The sequence below is a fragment of the Ambystoma mexicanum genome, chromosome 8 (genome assembly GCF_040938575.1).
Source record: "Ambystoma mexicanum isolate Mex_15411 chromosome 8, UKY_AmexF1_1, whole genome shotgun sequence".
Lineage (NCBI taxonomy): Eukaryota > Metazoa > Chordata > Amphibia > Caudata > Ambystomatidae > Ambystoma > Ambystoma mexicanum.
This window is the reverse complement of record NC_090929.1, coordinates 1,112,774,113-1,112,793,955: the sequence shown is the minus strand read 5'-3', so window position 1 is coordinate 1,112,793,955 and position 19,843 is coordinate 1,112,774,113. Positions and strand designations below refer to the sequence as shown.

General features: G+C 48.2%; 1 protein-coding gene across 4 annotated transcripts in view; it reads left to right on the top strand.

The window, feature by feature from the left end:
• The window catches only part of PAOX (polyamine oxidase), a 572,703-nt gene that overhangs the window by 165,231 nt on the left and 387,629 nt on the right, over positions 1 to 19,843 (top strand). The window lies entirely within an intron of this gene.

The following is a 19,843-nucleotide window of genomic DNA, read 5'->3' as shown; positions in this document are numbered from 1 at the left end:
GCCCTGGAGATCCTACAGGAAGGTGAGGTGGCGTCGGACCACGCCATAACGGTGGCCACGGATATCGCTGACACCGGATTCCGCCAGTTGGGCAACAGTGTTTGCCTTCGACGGCAGGGATGGCTCAAGGCAACCGATTTCCGCCAGGACATGCAAACTAGAGTTTTGGACATGCCCTTCGACGGGACAACCTGTTTGGGAAAACAGTGGATGAGTCACTTCAGGCCATGAAGACCGACACGGAGACGGCTCGGGCCTCGGGAGTGTTGCAGCAATGACGGCCGCCCTTTCGGAACACTGGAGGCAGACAGGGTGCCTCCAAGGGATCCGGCGGCCGCTCCTCGACGTACCGCCAGGCGGCCCGCTCCTCATCGCAGGAGGAATACAGAGTACGCGGCAAGTCAGGAGGATCTCGTCGTCGTGGCCAAGGTGGCAAGGCCGCCTCCAAGCAGAACTGAACAGGCCGTAGCGTCGGGACCCCCACCTGAGCACCCCGGTGGGAGGCCGGTTGGCGAAGTTCGTCAGCGTGGGGAAGTCCATCTCCACCGACTGCCCTGGACCGCGGGCACACTCGAATTTCTAAAGAAGTGCCCCCGCATTCCTCCCATGGCCAGGAAGGAAAATCACATCCTTCAACTGCTGTTAGAAGTAAGGGTGATGCTCAAGAGTGCCATCGAGCTCGTCCCGAAGAGGCTCCGGGGCTCTGGAGTATACTCAAGGTACTTCCTCGTCAGAAAGAAGACAGGCGGTTGGTGCCCCATCCTGGACCTGCGGCGGTTAAACAAGTACATCAAGGCGCAAAAGTTCAGGATGATCACCCTTCAGCACGTGCTGGGACAGCTGGAGGAGGGCGACTTCCTATCGTCGCTGGACTTGGAGGATGCTTACTTCCACATCCCCATTCTAAAAGGACACGAAAGTTTCTCAGATTCGTAGTCCAGGGGCGGCACTACCAATTCAAGGCCCTGCCATTCGGGCTGAAGTCAGCTCCCAGGGTGTTTGCCAAGTGCCTCGAAAGTGGCGGCGCGGCTGCGCCTGCGGGGATCCACGTCTACCCCTACCTGGACGATTGGCAAGGACAAGAGAACTCGTAGTCAAACACACAGCGGAGACCGTCCAACTTCTCACGGACCTGGGATTCTCCATCAACTACTCGAAATCCCACCTGGTCCCGTTGCAGTTCGCACTGTTTCTGGGAGCCAAGCTCGATGCAGTGGAGCGATTGGCCTCGCCGTCGGAGCAAAGGACGAAGGCCATCTTGGGCAAGGTGCAGCGCCTACTGGCCTCGGACATGGCTAGGGTGCGGTCCATCAAGTCCCTACTCGGAATGATGTCCTCATACATCTACCTGGTCCGCCTGTAAAGGCTACGGGTGCGCCTGTACAGGCTATGGGTGCGTCCTCTACAAGAGTTCCTCGACGCCCATTGGATACAAGCGACGGGCAGCTTCGAAGACGGGATCCCACTCAACGAGGCTTTCCGCCAAGAAATCCGATGGTGGGGCACCCGCGCGCATCTCGCGGCGGGCAAGGACTTGCAGACCCCGGTACATCAGGAGACGGTGACGACGGACGCCTCCCTGGAAGGATGGGGAGCGCACATCGGAGATCTGCACGCGAGATGCATTTGGCTCCCAGAGGAGAGGTCACTCCACATCAACATCCTGGAGCTCCGAGCAGTGTTCTGGGCCCTCGGGTCGTTTCTCCCGTCCCTCAAGGGCAAGGTGGTGAGGATCTTCACCGACAACACCACCACAATGTTCTACATCCGGAAGCAGGGAGGCACCAGATCCCCTGCCCTGTCCAAGGAGGCCCAGGATCTGTGGCACTGGGCCATCGCCCAGGGGATGTTTCTGGTGCCCTTCCATCTAGCAGGAATAAAGAACGTCATCGCCAACTCACTCAGCAGGGAGCTGTGCTCGTGCCACGAGTGGGAGTTGTGTCAGGAGCAAGTGGACTGACTTTCCCAATGATGGGGCAAACCCCAGATCGACCTGTTTGCGACGAACTCCAAGTGCCAGATGTTTTGCAGCAGGTTTCCCCAGCCGAGGAGCATGGGCAAATGCTTTCTCGTTCCCATGGGACGGCCTGTTCCTGTATGCGTTCCCTCCGTTGCCGTTGCTGCTCCGACTCGTCAACCAACTCAAGAGGTCCCGGTGCAGGATGATCCTCGTTGCACCGGCGTAGCCGAGACAGATCTGGTTCCCAGACCTTCTGGACTTGTCAGTGTTCACCTCGCCCCCCCCCCTTCCCCAGTCAGACTGTCGACGGACACAGATCTTCTCTCCAGAGAAGGAGGCGTCATCCTCCATCACAACCCGGATAAAGGATTTTTTTTCCTCAGGCCAAATCCCAAGGTAAGTTGAGGTGAACCTAGGAAAGATGTTCAACCTCAGCCCCACACCAATTACACAATTGCAGACCCTCTGATTAAGCCCTGCCTAGGCTGATTGAACACAGCCCTATAAAACCCAAGGACCCCAGTCAATGTGGATTGTTTGAGAAGGAGTTTGTGGCTGGTAATTGCAGAGCAATATGAGAAGCTTTGAACAGTTGCTGGAGGAGTGGGAGAGAAGATCCTGGAGAAGGTGGTAGCATCAAGATGAGAATGTGATATTGAGGATGTGGTAGTAGCATCTAGAGGTGAAAGAGATGGGAGTATGTGATCACATGAGTAGGTGAAGGTGGCAGGTGGTGAAGGAGGAGGTATGGGCAAGAGCAGAAGGGAGGCCTGAGAATAAAATAGAGGGGAAGGAATCAGGAGATGGGAATTGGCCCAAGGAAGGTGGGAAAGGAGGGAGGAGGTACGAGATCCAGACAAGGTGGCCAAAGAAGGTGTAGTCACGGAAACTGACAGAATGTGGTCCAAGATCTGGTAGAGGAAAGAAATGCTGTGGGCATAGATTGGGCTGTGGAAAGTGCAGGGGGGTTAGCTCCTGGCTCCACCTCGCCACAGTGAAAAAGCTGCATTTCTATCTGTGGCTCTTGGATGAGACAGTAGGGATCACAGTAAAGACGTTGTCAATACTGGAGCTGGGACCAGGCTTGGGAACCCCTTGGATACTCTCAACAGACTAAAGGTACTAGGGATCAATAGCACTGGGAATATCACAACACACTACTAACAGATGCTGTCTGGTTCGGGAACCCCCTGGGAAAGATGCAGGACTGCTGGGAGGTGCGTCACCCATTGTCAGATGCCTCTTTGATTTCCTTTTCTTTTGTGAAATTGTAACCCTTAAAACTTCCTGAGGCTGGATTTTTGTACATGCCACCTGTCCTCTATAAAATATGGTATTGGAAGTTGGATGTACAAAGACGGTGATGCAAGTTTACCCAACTCCTAAAATGAGATTGGTCAGCACCTCACCTAATGCTCGAGTTGCTACTGTAGCCTCCCCAGACTAAGCTGGATGGGACCTGTACAGTGCAGACAGGTTGGCTGTTTCCCCAAAGGGATGTGGCCTAATTTATACAGGTTTAAAAGTGCCACTCCCAGAAGTAACCTATGTAAGCCTAGCTGTGAAGTATGGCAGATATGGGGGCAAGTATCCTTGATAAAGACTACAGAGGGTTTGCTAAAGTACTCCTCTTTAACCATTGGTTGGCGAATCGTTCTTGTTCCTACCTTGAGTCACCTAGACAGAAGAGATAATTAGTTTCACAGGAATTCCTTTTTGGTTGATTCTGGTGCACAGGAATCTGTTCCGACAGCGTCCAGTTGAAGACAAAACGAAGAAATGGGAAGGCTTCTGTGGGAGGCACGGCCAGAGGACACCTCAGGGGCATGAAGACGACGAGATCCAACGAAAGTCACCACAGTCAGGCGGTGAAAGACGCGCATACAGTCGTGAACACGGGAGCAGCCCCAGTACAGCTTCCCTTGCAGTCAGACAGCTGAGAATGCAGTACCAGCTGGCGTGTGGCACAAGCTGAAGATCTGCCAAGTTCCAAGGCTCTACTCAGACCGACAACAGCTGCAGCAAGGTAGCCCAGGAAAGACCTGGTCAGTCCACTGGTTGGTCCATAGACACTTCCGAAAGCTCAGCAGGTGCGAATCCTCAAGCAGGGGTTGAGACTGGTTGTTACCACTGTTCCAGTGGTCGATGCACCAACAAAGGCCTTCTTGAGACCAGGATAGAGGAGCAGGGCTTCACCGGGAGAACACTGGAGTAGATGCTGGTCAGCTGCAGGGGTGGTCTTCAGGTGCCAGCGGGCTGCTCTTCTTCGTAGAAGTCTTGGTTCCAATGATGATCTCCAGAACAGTCGCAGGAGTCCTACTTTTGTCCAGGATTCAGGCTCTGAGCAAGTCCATGACCACGCATGATAAGGATCTTCACCATTCAAGCAGCCTGGGGTTGTCCAATCATGGCCAACCACTGGTTCAATAATCTGCCCAGAAACAGACTTTCTGTCACCAGAGTTTGTAGATTGGGACAAGACGGCCCCAGCCCCTTCCACTGGCTCACACACAATGCCCCTTAGCAAGCGTAAGGATCGCTCAGGGTCAACCTGCTCGCCTTGGAACGCAAGAAGGCCAAAGAACAATATGGCCAAAGAACAAATGATACATTCAAAACTGCACGAGTAAAATAACAAAAAGCTGTAAAAAAAAATAATTGCTGCCACCAGCTTTTTTTGTTACATGAGATCTTGGCCAAATTTGGCACCTTTTTTCCCACATCTAGGCGGTCGTAACGCCACCCAGGAATCCTAATTTTCTGTAGGGGGGTGAGATAAAAAAAATGAAAAGGGGAGAACATTTTGGGTTTTTTCAGAAAATGCCAATAAAATGTTGTACAAAGAAGCATGTGGTTTTTTCCTTGTAAGAGCGATGAACAAATGGTTTGCTGTGCTGAATTCGTCATTGACCAGGCTTTCAGGAACAGGTTGAGTGGAAACCAAAAAAAAACATATTTTGATATGCTAATCAGCCGTTTTGTGAGAGGTAGGCGATTTTGGCCTTTTTTTGTCCAATAGGACATGCGTGGACAGAATGGAAGAAAGAAAAGGGTAGGAAAGCTGAATGAGAAGTCAGAAAGGCATACATTTCTGAAAAGTAGACACAATTCCAAGTTTAGGAAAGAGCGATTTGCACAATTTCTGCACATTTCACTCTGGTCATCCATCGAAACACATGCTGCCAACACATGGCCTACCTTCCCACGTTCCCACAGGTGTCCCGACGTAAACGGTACCTCACATGTGTGAGTGCACCTACCTGGCCGCAAAGGGAAAAGGCTAAAAAATAATGTTTTTGTTTTATTTTGCCCCTTACCTAGGAGCAGATGGGCACGTGTGTGCGCCCATCCGCCTGGGGGCGGGGGGGAAGGGTACTGCCCTAAGCTTGGGGGGGGGGGTGCTGCGACAATATTTCTGGTGGTACTCTTCCCCCCTCTCCCTAAGTGGATGGGGGGGGGCAACTCATGTAGCCCTCCCATCCACTTTGGGTGGTTGGGGAAGAAGGCCATCCCCCTTTCAAAAAAACAATCCTGGTGGCTAGTTGAAATTTCAGACTCTACATTCACACCCTACTGGAATTTTTGGATGCTCAGGGCATTGTTCTGGGCCCTTAAAATTCTCCTGCCACGTCTACATCGGAAAGTGGTACATACAGGTCTTCACAAATGCCATCTCCGCAATGGTCTACTTCCAGAAACAGGGCGGCACAGGGCCTCCAACCCAATTTCCAATATCTGTGGAAATGGGCTCTTGCCCAGGGAATGTTTGTCCTCTTTTCACCTCCCAGACTTATAAAAATCGGTGGACAATTCCTTCAGCAGGGAACTTACTGCTACGGATGGGAGCTTCTTCTAGATCAGTTAGAAATACTCTTCCAAACATGGGGACACCAGAAGTGGCCCGCTTTGCCACAAAGGACAATGCCAAATGCGACTTGTTTGCCATCTGGTTTCCTCATTCGTCCAGTTGTAGATTCCTTCATGTTTCCATGGATTGGAAGGCTCCTGTATGCCTTTCGACCATTTCCACTCATATCAAGAGTCCTCCACAATGCTAAACAGCAGCCGTGCAGAATGATCCTTATGGCTCTGGCATGACCAAGACAGTTCTTCTGAGTCTAGTTGCTTCTAGCCCTTTTGTTGGCCCTGCCCATCAGGCTTACATCAGTGTACAGTCGTCTGCCAGGGACGGGGTAAGGTCATCCACCTTGACCCTTTTCACGCAACCTCAGAGCCTGGCTACAACAGCCATAGAATTTGACCACATCACAGTGCCCCTGTACCTGCAGGGGTGTCTTGGACAAGGCACAAGTCCCATCTACCGTCTCTTGTTACAACAAAAAAAATGGAAGCAATTCAGTGTTTGGTGTTCCAGTCATGGGGTGGACATCGCAGCAGATCCTGTCATACCTGCTCTCCCTGGCTACCAGTAGTCTTGCACACTCTTCCATTAAAGTTAATCTGGCATCCATTTCTCATTTCACATGCGCATCACTTTCACATTTGCTATGGCACAGGTTGGGGAAAGGGTTCATGAAGGGACTCTTTCGGATATTTCCCCCAGTAAGCAAACTTGCCCTTTCTTGGGAGCTGAATGCTGTTCTGCCCAGATTTATGGGGGCTCCATTCATAAGGCAAATATCAGTTTTGTCTCATGGAAAACCCTGTTTCTGGTGACGATCACCAGGTCCAAGGGAGTAGGTGAAATTCAGGTGCTCTCCTCGCTCCCTCGTCTTCCACAAGGATAAAGTTCTCCTTCGGACCAATCCTTCATTCACGCCCAAAGTACTGTCCCCTTGTATGTATGTATGTATGTATGTATTTATTTTTTTGTATAGCGCCGATAGCCCGTGGGCATCAGGGCGCTTAGGCAAACAACGAACAACAAAACAATACAATAGGAACGTCTGCGCTAAGCCATGAGGTGGTCATAATCCCCCGTATCCCAGTTCATCATCTGAAAAGATGAGTCTTCAACCCTTTCCTAAAAACAGTAAGGTTGGTAACGGTTCTGAGTGTTTCTGGAACACTGTTCCACAAGCTGGGGGCCTGCACCAAAAAGGAACTGCCCAGCCCAGATTTCAATTTAAACTTGGGGACGATCAACAGACTTTTACCCTTTGAACGAAGATTCCTACTGGGGGTATGAAGCACTAAGCCCTTTTTCAGATACTCAGGAGCAGAGCCGTACAGGCATTTATGCACCAGGCAGAGAGCTTTGAATTTAATACGCTCCTCCACTCTGAGCCAATGCAAGGCTGTTCTCTCGCAGTAACATGATCTCTTTTCTTCATATTTTTTACCAGCCTAACCGCGTTGTTCTGAAGCACCTGACAACTAGAAACATCCTTAGAGGAGGCCCCTAATAACAGGGCATTGCCATAGTCAAGCCTTGATAGTATAATGGCCCTGGCTACGGTGGCCATATTACCCTCATTAAGAAACGGCCTAATGGCTTTCATGAGCCTTAAGTAATATGCCGTATTTTTTTGTAGGTAGCTAGTCTGGGCATGAGAATCCACCTGTGAGTTGACCATTATTCCCAGGGTCTTCACTTTCTGGACCACCTGGATAGTGGCATTCTTGAACGAGCCATTGGTCCTACTGGTTTTCTTCAGCTCTCCTACTACACATGCTGAGCACTCTCTTCACTCCCTTGATGCCATGTGGGCACTATGTGTCACATTGCTAGGACCGAACCCTTTCTACAATCCTCAAACCTGTTGATTGCATTTGACTCTGCTACTATTGGGAAAGGCCTCTAAGGTTTCCATTTGTAGATGGCACTCTGCTTGTATCTCATTCTTCCACCAACTTGCCAACAGGCCGCTTCCAGGTCGGCCCGGGCACTCTACGAGAGCAGACTCGTCCGTCGTGGCTTGCCTGGTAGCGGTGCCTCTGGCAGATATCTGCAGAGCAGCTACGTGGAGGCCTACATACACCTTCAACAAATTGTACTGCAGGAATTCTGTGGAGGAATCCAGGGTTGGACAAGCAGTCTTTCATACCCTGTTTGCCTAACTGGAGCCATATTCCTTCTCCCAGTTTCATATTTGTATTCATGCCCATGCTTAGTGCAACCTTGTAATTTATTCCAACAACATATGATTCTCTGAAAGATCCAATGCTGGATAAGGAATAAGTTCATTAACGGTAACTCCGGTTCTTCAAAATTGGTATCTTTTGTAGATTCACAGGCAGCCCTCCCACATCCCACCAGCCCCAAATGTGGCTTATCTTTGCACTATTATCTGCGCTATTCGGATCTTAAAATAGCCTTCAGAGGTAGAGCTAAAGGAGGCACTGCCTATTAGCTACCGGGTACATTACCCCAACGAACACTGAGCACAGTAAAGTGAATCGAAACAGACTATTCTAACTATTCTAACAGCATGTGACTCTATGAAAAATACCAATGCTGGAGAACTGGAGTTAAGGTAACTTATTCCCTACTCACTGAAAAATACCCTCCATTGGGAGTGAGGGATGGCTTTTTGTATTGCCTAAAAATCATTTCACTCCAGATTCAAAAATAGTAATTCAAATACTCTCACTTAATCTTATCTGGACCATTCCTGCCTGAGATGGCATAACATATGTACTGTAAGGGGTCAGAAATGTGAGGCATACAACTTTGTGAAGGTTTTTCGAAAGATGCAATTTTATTAAACTCAAAAGGGGTTTGAGAAACGCCTCACTGTCCCTACCCTGACGAGAATTTCCCTGCCTCAAATAAACTAAAGGAAACACACAAACAAAAGGATTCTCTCCCTCGCCCATATAACAAACTGAATAAGGCAGCATATAGCAATTTAGATAAAAACAGAATTAGCAGTTATATTCAAGACCAGGTAACTATTTTTCCTTGCAACCTGGGTGAATCTCCCTTCCCCAGATTCAGTCAGGATTTCAACTGACAGTTCAAAAGAATTAGGAAATTGCGTCTTGCAATAGTGTTCCAATATAGTTCCAATAAGTCTCAACTGAGTTTAACCGACAGTTGAAAATGTTGAACAATTCTTTGGTGTCTCCACTTAAAGCAGAGTTCAACACACTTTTTCTTTAGAGAATTAGAAAATTGGAAAGTTTTCCACAGTTCATCAAGATAAACTAAAAGGCTTCTGCCAGGATAATTCTATAATAGTACACAAAATACTTGCATTAGCAATGTTGATTTGTCAGGATGTATCCACAACATTTGATAATGTGCTTATGTGGACTTGCCACTTCTTCAGCACTTTTAATCACAACGCAGTTCTTCAATGACTTCTGCCTGGTCCACTTACCTGCCAACGCTATAATACACGGTCCTTTGTCCTGTTGTACTCTCCAGCTAGGACTAGCAAAACTACTACTACTTCAACACGTACTACTGTGGCTTAGTTTTGTCTTCATACAACTCAAAATGTCTTATAGTTTGATCAACCTCAATTTGAACTACGTCTTTGGGTAAAACATGAGACACGTTGGTGCTATTTGTTCCACACTTTTGATTGCTACATGCAGTGCAGTGTAGGTTATGCTCCGCTCCGCCTGAACACCTTTTTGTCAGAAGGGTAGACTTCTTGGTTTTCCCCCTTTTGCATTATCCAATTGCTGACAATAGCTTTTGCTCACTTCTTTGGCTTAGGCAATAATTATTTAGGTTAGTTCCCCTTATTGCTGCTTTCTTCTTCTGACAATAGGGTTGTTTCTTAATAGTTCTGTTTTGGCTTTGACAATGGTTGCTTGTGTTTGTTTCTAGCAACATTGCCCCCTTGATCTGTTGGTAATTGTTCTGACAGTTAAATTCACAATGATATTCTACTGGTCTGCTTGCCAAGTTCTTATACTGCCACTTTCTTCACTTTATGTTCACTTGGTATGCAAAACAATTATCTTTCTGCTTTATATCAGTTCAGCATACTTCATACTTAGGTTTCTGCCACTTTCCATTAGTTCGATATTCAAAAGACCCGCTCGGGCCACGGTGCAGTTATGTAGTGCTCCCGAGTCACATCACACAAGTGAACTCACCGGGTTTGATGTGCGTGTCCGCTTGCCTTGCTGCTTTCGGGTTGCCCACTTCTTCTGCTTAGATTGTGTGGAAAACAGCCTTGCTTTGTTTTCCTTGGTCCGCGCTGAGCAAAACAGGAGCGTCCTATGCTCCAAAAGCTCTCTGGTGCGTGCCTGCCACCCGAGTCTGCCTTGTTGGGGGCGGGTGGGAAGGACTCTTAAATTCACGCTTCCCGCCACAATATCTCTGCAACCACGATCTTCAGGATGAAAGCTTGTACAAATAACACTTCCCGCTACACAATCTCTACACCTCCAGTCTCTGAAGGAAGAGACCATCTCAGAGCCGGCATCCATACTGCAAACCACAGCGGTTCCGGCATCTCTACTCTCCTTCACCTGCAACGCCAATGTGGAGCTACTGCAACCACTCCAACCTTCCACTGCTACTCTTTTTCTTCTTGGCCTGCACCTCAGTGGGCCTTTTATGCCTCCCACTGTTTGCTCAGGTGTGGGTCGTTAATCATATTAACCTGCAACTAGCAGTCTAGGGCCTCTGCATCACGCCTCTTCGTCCCAGTACTTTGGGCATTGTGGGACTTTAGGTCTGCAATGTTCAACTTATTTTTAAAAATAGAAAAAGAGTTACAAAATTCCCTGTTGCCCTTAATTGCCTTTTCTTAAAGATTGTTATAAGGATTTAATGAAGGGTTTTGTTTCAAAGGGAATTTTAGAGTTTTCAGAATTTAAAATGCCTTGACTTATAGATTCACTTTTACTCTCCTGTTGGTAATATGAGTTTTCATCTTTATACATGGGCATACTTTTGGAAGGGGGCTTTTTATTTCTAACATATGCCTTTGGGAAAGAAAAGCTCCTTCTGACAACAAGCCATTCCAGATTTTGGTATCACTGACACTTCCTCCTCTGAGGAAGACCAATACAGCGTCCCTCCCAATGGAGTCTTCCTATTCCCTTGAGGACCTTCTCCCAGGTGATCCTCCCAGCTAACCCCACCACCAGGGTCGGGATCCGATAGCAGCTGCCTTCCCCAAGCCACCTGGGAGGAGACTTTAGGTAGGGTGTTTGTGAGGACTCCGCAGGATTCCTCACAGTACCTTGCTTCAAAGCTTGTATCTGGTGCACACCTTCCTGCTTGGTTGCTGACCCGCACAGTGTCTATGTAACAAGCTTAAGCAATCTCTGTTTATGTAATCTTCCAGTTAAAATGCCATAGTACTCTTCAGACACAACGAACAAAATTCAGGCGTTGCCTATTTAATAGGAATTCCATATTGGTTGGATTTCAGAGCCCCTTTTTGTTGAAAAACCTTAAACAAATGAAGCCAGAAAGACATTAATAAGTGGTTTTAGAATGACATTTTCGAAGGGATTGTGTCCTCCGACGTATTCCTTCTCTTTGATAGATCATCTTCCAGCTTGCTGGCCTTGGAGACATTTTTCAGTAGAGGGCGCTGCGTGTCGACGTCCCTGGAGCTGATGTCCCTCGACGGCCTCTGTATCGGCGGCAACGCCATCACGCGTATAAATGGAGTCGCGCAGCGTCCGTTGCTCAGTTTCGTTTTTCCATGCTTCGTGGGGCCTCGGAATATCGTTGCTCAGTTCTTCAGTCAAATATACTTCATTATTCCTCGTGAATACCGACTTGTACTCGATGGCTTCCTCACCCGAACCGGCGACTCCACGGTCCGGCTTCAAAAAATGTGGAGACTGTGGAAAGAAAATGTCGTTGACGGATCCTCACAGGATCTGTTTGTGGTGCCTGGGAATCAAGCACCATTGTTCGGAGTGCGAGGACTGCATGTCCATGACGGCGAAATCCTTGAAGGAGCGTAAGGGGAAGCTCGAGAGAGGTAAGGCAGTTAAAACTTCGAAAGTTTCCTCGGCGGAGTCGAGACATTCGTCTCCTCGCCATCACAAAAGACATTCTCGTTCTAGGTCTCGAAGCAGTTCCCATCACTCTTCAAGATCTAAGCATTCAAAAAAGAGACGTCGAAGATCCCCTTCCTCGTCTTCTTCTTCCGTTTCCCCAAAAAGGGTCTCCTGCCCCACAAAACACAGCTCTCAGGCTGAGTGGGAGGAATTCAGGAAAAAGATGCTTAGCGTCTTCGAGAAAGCGGCCTCGACCCCCTCGAAGACTGCTGAGGGTGATACCCTGGGTGAAAGACCCGAAAAATCAAAATGCCGTGAGTCGCAGCACCCGGCTAAAGAAGCCACTCGAGAGCGTTACGAACCCTCGAGTAAAGGCAAGGTCTTATCGAAGGTTATCGAAGGGTTCTTTGACGCACCGGTCAGTCGAGTCGACATCGATGCCGACGCCGAGAAAGGACAAACCCACGGCCACCTCACAGCCAGTGGCCATACCCAGAGCCTCGATCACGAGAATGTCGTCGACAACCTCGAGTAGAATTACGATACTCTCGAGTTCATCGAGGTCTCTACCACCTTTCTCGACGCCTTTTTCAATGGCTTCGAAGCCTTTAACGTCCGCGTCGACGACGTCTACGTTTTCTCAGCCAATCATGATGAATTTGGCCCCTTCTGCTCTGGAAATGGGATTTATACCATTTTCAAGACCTGATCACTCCAGAGTCTTGTCATCCATTTATGAAGAAGGGGAGGATTTCGGTTGAGGAAAGACCTTTTGAGTTGCAGGGATCTGCAACTCCTGTACCAGAGGAATTTACCTCTGAGGAAGGTAGGTTCAAAGACCTCCAAGAATCCTTACAGGAAGCAAGTGGGTTGGACACTTCCCCAGAAGTGGAATTTGCCAGACCAGACCCAGGGGAACATGCTGAAACCCCTTATAGAACCTTGATGGCAAGGATAATCGAGTTTATGGGGTGGTCCACACCATCACCTGCTTTTCAACAAGACAACCTCAGACATCTTGGTCAAAGGTCCACAGGAGGATCCTGTGGTGCCATTTCATGCGGCATTACAAAGGAGAATATTGGCAAACTGGGAAACACCTGAGGTAATCCCGGCGGTTAACAAAAAATTGTCCGCTAAATATAGGGTGTCTTCTGCTGACCCTGAATATTCATCCAAACACCCAACTCCGTAGAGTCTGGTTGTTCAGGCAGCTACTTCATCAGGTAGTAAATCGGCTTACCCTACTGTTCCACAGGACAGGGATGATAAGAGATATGACTATGGTCAAAACATTTTTCTGCATGTAGCATGGCGTTGAAATCCATCAATGCTACTTGTACACTCGCAAAGTTCAGTCACACACTTTGGGAGTGTGATTCATCAGCGGCTGACTGCCTCCCGGAGGGAGAAGAAAGGGAAGCGTTCCTAAACATCATCAAAGATGGTAAAGACGCTATGTGCGAATCCCTTCAAACTGGCATCGATTCTGCTGACAGCATCAGCAGGGCCATGGCGGCAAGTACAACAACCCGGAGATTTGCTTGGTTGCGAAAGTCTGGTTTTGCTCCAGATGTGCAAAGCAGACTCTTGAATATGCCCTTTGACGGCTCTTCTTTGTTTGGTAAGAAGGCGGATGACAGTTTAGAAAAACTACAAACATCAAAGGCAGCAGCAAAATCCCTAGGAGCGGCAATCCGTCAGACACCATATCGCCCCTCAGGAACCTCTTGGAGAGGTAAGTCCTTTTGCTTCTATTCCGCATTCGGAAGAGGCAGAGGACAGCCGGTTCAAAGTGGTCAGAAAAAATTCACCCGAGGTGGACGGGGTAAAAATATAAAAGCCGCAGCAGCAGGTGCCTCTTTACCCTCAGCATCTGCATCAGCTGCCTCCAAACCGTTCTGAGGACTCTCCTCACAAGACACCAGTAGGGTGCAGGTTAACTCAACATCTGACGGAATGGCAGGCTATTACGTCAGATGCTTGGGCATTGGAGACAGTTGCCCAAGGTTACTGCCTGCCTTCTCTACGCATCCCTCAGTCATCCAACCGGGAACAGCTCTCGGAAAGTTCCAGATCCTCTCCACTTGCAGGAAATTGTAGACCTGCTAGAGAAAGGTGCCATAGAACCGGTACCTGTAGCGGAGAGGAACAAGGGCTGGTACTCCACCCCCCCCTACTTTCTCATCCCGAAGAAAGACGGAGGACTGAGACCTATCTTGGACTTACAAGAATTGAACAAGTTCCTTAGGAAGGACAAGTTAAAGATGGTAACTCTCTCTCAGATTCTTCAGGCCTTCCAGCTCCAGGACTGGCTGGTATCTCTGGACCTCCAGGATGCTTATTTCCATGTGCCAATCCTTCTCAAACACAGGAAATACCTGAGGTTCGCAATTGGCGGCTCTCATTATCAATTTCGAGTTCTGCCATTTGGGCTGACCTCCGCCCCGAGGGTCTTCACCAAGCTAATGTCGGTAGTGGCTGCAAGTCTAAGGAGGGAAGGGATTCATGTCTACCCCTACCTGGACGATTGGCTGATCAGAGCTGTATCTCCGGAAAAAAAAGCTCAGACTCAGCTAGATTATGTCTGCCACTTCCTTCACAAACTCACAGATGATACCATCACAGAGACTCCAGTTCATTGGAGCGGTTCTGGACACTTCTCTGGGAAAAGCCTTGCCACCAGAGGTGAGGGCTCAAGATATTCTACAGATGGTCACCAAGTTTCAAAATGCCCAACGTCTCCCAGCCTTCGACTTTTTGGGGTTGCTAGGCCTCATGGCGTCCTGCATCTTCCTTGTGCCAGAGGCTCGCCTGAGAACGAGATCTCTTCAGTGGGCACTGAGAACTCAGTGGTCGCAATTCTCAGGGAGAATGACAGACCTCCTTCAGGTTCCGGACAAGGTGGCTCGAGACCTTCAGTGGTGGGCCTGCCAGAAAAACATCTTGAAGGGAGAACTGTTTTGGCAACCATGGCCGGAGATAACAGTAGTCACAGATGCCTCACTCACGGGGTGGGGAGCCCATACCAACGACATGACCATCAGCGGTCGTTGGTCTCCATCGGAGTCCAGACTACATATCAACTTGTTAGAGCGGAAAGCAATCAGACTAGCGCTGACATCTTTTCTGCCATCTGTACAAAGGAAGAATGTCCTGATAATGACGGATAACACAGTGGCCATGCACTACCTCAACAAAAGAGGAGGCGTAGGATCACTGCCACTGTGCAGAGAGGCAATGCAGCTCTGGTTTTGGGCAATTCAAGAAGGAATCTCTCTATCTGCAGTTCACCTAGCCGGAGAGAAGAACTTGACGGCGAACGCTCTGAGCAGGCAGGGCACAGTCTCCCACGAGTGGGAACTAGCTCAGGAAGTCCTTCAGGAGATCTTCGCCCTTTGGGGAACCCCTCAAGTGGATCTGTTCGCCACCAGTACCAACAGGAAGTGCGATCTGTTTTGTTCAAGGGAATTTCCCCCGAGAGGAGCTCTAGGGGACGCGTTCGTAGTGGACTGGGAGTTTCCACTCCTGTACGCGTTTCCACCAGTCCCTGTCATTCCTCAAATGGTCAGGAGGTTGAGAAGATTCCGGAGGACCATGATCCTAATTGCCCCAGACTGGGCCAGGAGAACTTGGTACCCAGACCTTCTGGACATGTCCATCTGCCCTCCAATTCGTCTTCCACTCAAGGAGAATCTTCTCTCAAAGAAGGGAGGTCAGGTTCTCCATCCAGACATCAGAACCCTCAACCTTCACGCCTGGCTTCTGAAAGGTTGAGATACAAGGATTGGGACCTCCCTGATGACGTCATGGAGGTGTTGCTTTCGGCCAGAAGGCCAGCAACAAAGGCTTTATACCGCTGCCGTTGGAACAAATTTTGCAGCTGGTGTAGAGAAGAGAATATCGACCCCTTTTCATGTGGTACACCAACGGTGTTCTCCTTTCTACTCTACTTGGCAAATTCAGGCCTTCAAGTTGGCACTATCAAGGGCTTTCTCGCAGCGCTATCGATCTTCAAGCGCACTGCAGAGGAGCCTTCGTATTTCAAATTACCCTTAGTAATACAATTTCTAAAGGGATTAACTAATGTCTACCCTCCAAGACCTTTCCAGGTTCCTTTATGGGACTTAAATTTAGTCTTAAATTTCCTGATGGGTACTCCTTTCGAATCATTCTACTCTTGTTCGCTAAGATTTCTCACCCTTAAAACTGTCTTATTAGCGGCTTTAACATCTGCTAGAGGGGTGAGCGAATTACAAGCTGTATCTTGTAAACCCCTCATACAATTTTTCATAAAGACAAAGTTGTCCTATAGGTGAAGCCTAATTTCCTCCCAAAGGTGGTTTCTGAATTCCACATCAATCAGAAAATTACCTTACCTTCATCCTATCGGCCTCCCCATCCGGGGAAAGAGGAAGAAAGGCTACATAGGCTGGACCCAAGGCGGGCTTTAAGCTTTTACATCAGCAGACTTGCTAGAATTAGGCAAGCAGACCAACTGTTTGTATTTTACTCAGGGCACAAATTGGGACTACCGATGATAAACCAAACCATTTCCAGATGGATTATTTTGTCCATTCTGGAATGTTACAAACTAGCAGGGAAAGAGCCTCCTCAAAATATTAGGGCTCATTCAACCAGGGGTATTGCAGCCTCCTCGGCCCTCCAAAGAGGGGTTCCGGTTCGAGACATTTGTGCGGCTGCCACATGGTCGTCTGTACATACCTTCACAAGATTTTACAACCTGGATTCCTCCTCTAGTCAAGAGACTAGGTTTGGCAAAGCCGTATTACATTCTGTTCATTCCTAAAAGGAAACGTGGTGTTTTTACTCCCACCTCCAATTACACACCACTGCTATGGGAGTCTATCAAAGATAAGGAATACGTCGGAGGACACAATCCCTTCGAAGAACAAGTTACTTCTTACCTTGTAACGTTCTTTCGATGGGATGTTCCACCGACTTATTCCTTATCGCCCCTGCCATCCATCCCAGCAGTAATACTTCCCTTGTGGTTGCAGCTTACGCTCCTTCAAGGTCAATAACCAGTTCATGTAAAACAACTGTTAACGTCAAAACGGAACTGAGCAACGGACGCTGCGTGAGTCTATTTATACGCGTGATGACGTCGGCGCCGTTACAGAGGCCGTCGAGGGACATCGGCTCGAGAGACCTCGACGCACAGCGCCCTCTACTGAAAAATATTTCCGAGGCCAGCAAGCTGGAAGATGATCTATCAAAGATGAGGAATACGTCGGCGGAACATCCCATCGAAAGAACGTTACAAGGTAAGAAGTAACTTGTTCATCTCTTTTAGGTGTTGGGAGATCATGCACTTAGGCAAGGATATTCTATGTTTTGAATATCAATGAAGTTCCGATGATTAAGAACCCTTTCTACTTCTACCAAATGCTGGATGGTTACTTTTGTTGGTGAAACATATAAATACATGAATCCGATTTTGAAGTGATTATTGTCATGATTTTTAAATGGAATGTTTAGTATTGCCCAGCTGAAACCTCTTTAGCTACTTAAAGTTCCTTCCCAAGTCTGTGTTTCTACCCCTGGAGGCGCAAATAGTAGCTGCTGCTATCAACTCTGTGGAGTAAATAATCTTTTCTTTGTGTCCTTTGTTAGAAACCAGTAATCTACCATGCAGGGCGGTAGAGGCAGTAGCAGCCCCAGTGCAATGCGGTTGTGAGGGGGTACAATGCCCAGAGCAGCAAAAAGCTTACAGCTTCCCATTATTGATGAACACTATCAGATCGTCTCGGGCCCCAATGAGCAATGCGTGGCCTCCAAAAAGCAGAGTATGTCAGGCCAAGGAGGATGGATTGCTTTTCAAAATGCTGCCTCATGGCCTCGTTCCCATTGAAACGATCTGTTTTCTCCTTCAAATGAATAAGACTTTGGGAGGAAGCCAGAGGTGTGCACACTTCACACCTTCCATAACAACTATCGGCCCTGCACTTTGGGGCCTTGGCAACTTGATGTTTTATGTGATTGGTTATTTTTTATGTGCTGAGACCTGGTACAAGTACTTGTAAATACCATCCTTTTTTCCATATTGTCTTATTTGCATCACTTTGTGCACTACACCCTCTAGGCTGAAGAAACCAGGTTTACTCCAGATCATTGTTACTTGTTGACTATTGTGGTACCTAGTCACCCAATTGAAATTCTATTTATTTACCCACAAGTGAGAGACTTTTGAAGGGAGGGAGTTGTGGACAATGCTCTTGTTAGCCCACTCCTTCTACGGTGTTGTTTTACTTACAACTCTGTGGTTGTTAGAAATGCATTCCGTCCGAGATATGCCCCGCTCCTTCCGGGGTGTATATGGCAACCCCAATGGACATAGCACTATGTAGCTGCCATCGCTAAGTTTTCCCATTCCACATTGTTTGTGGAAGATATCATGCTTCCCAAACCAAGAATGCCACCAAGTAGGACCATGCTGCCCAACCCAAGATGGCCACTCGCATACAGTCTCAGCTGGCAGTTGTTATCAGCAAGCAGTCAGTATAAAAGCAGGACACAAGCAAGAAGCAGTGTCTTGTAATGCAAATCCTGAGATGCCATTCAGAGATTAAAGGTATTTAGCCTTCCTTTAGCTTTCTTATCTGTAAAGACCGCTTTCCTAAGTGATCGCTACTAAGCCCTTAATGTGTTTATCTGAAACCTTGGACCCTTGACTCTAGACCCCTTTTCTTAAACTGGAACTCGGATTACATACTTTTTCAAGATACCCTGGTGGTTTGAGCTCCAAGACTGGAGATGAAGGCGACTCTGAACGTGCAGACTATAAACGTAAGTGGCACACTTCAGACTCACTCTTTAACAAACTGGCCTGACGCCTGATCCAGAGACACTACAGACTCTCCATCCGTGCCAAAAAAAGAGCCCACGTTCGGGCACGAGTGCCCAGTGCATCCAAAAACATGACTGAACTCTTCACAATCTGCTGGGAACTTGCCACCTGTCCGCAGTAGCTTCTTTCCCTGCTCCTTCCAAGGCCCTTTGCAATTCACTCGCCTCTCACTTAATTTCCAAAACCCAGGACATACTGAACAGCCTTATCACGCACTCCTCCAAACCAACCCTCCCCCCCACCACTCACCTGCCTCCTTTGCTCCTTCCTCCCCTGAAGAAGTCACCAGAGTTGCCCACTGCATGAAGGTCTCTTCCAAACAGGTTGCCGCATGCACTGACAGCGGCCATGAGGATGTTTGCCACCTCTCTTTTTTGAATCATTATATCACATGGCATACAAATTTCCAATATAATTTCCCCGTCAGTGTCGTTGTCAGTGAACAGATCTTCATTGGTTAGTTCTCTTAATGCAATGCTCGGATCGATGCAGAGTACTGTCCTCCACTTGCACCCCTGTGTGTCTAACCCAATTGCCACTATTCTCTTTGCTGATACCTGCACCCCCTGTAAATCGAGGGAAATCACTGTTCCTGGCATTATCTCCGGTGTGGCCAGGGGATGAAAATCAGATGGTACTTTCCATTCTTTCCATGTAATCTCATGATTAAACATGATTGTTCCGTCCCTGAGTACACCATAAAGATGAACTGTTTATTCCCTATGTCTGGCCCCCACCAGTGGTTCCTCATCTGGTCGTAAGGTAGTTGATAGTACGGGACACGCAAGTGCTCTCTGTGGGCTGTCCTAGTTGGGATGAGTGCCTGTTCCAGGACAGGTAAAGAGGTTATCACTGAGCACACACGTTCCCTGAAATGGTGGCATATCTGTTTGCATGTGTGTGTGTGCTATTTGATTTTGCCGCGCTGGGCGGCTTTGCATGCAGTGTGGGGGATGTCTGAATGTGCTTTATCCTGGTGGGGGCCTACTCACTTGCTGGCATTCTTTTTCATTATTTCCCATGGGAAGATCATAAGGGCTGCCCGGGTGTGGATGTCCATATTGTTGTTCGTTTTCATATCTTTGATTATTTTGATAATTCCCCATGGGCCTACTTCGACATTC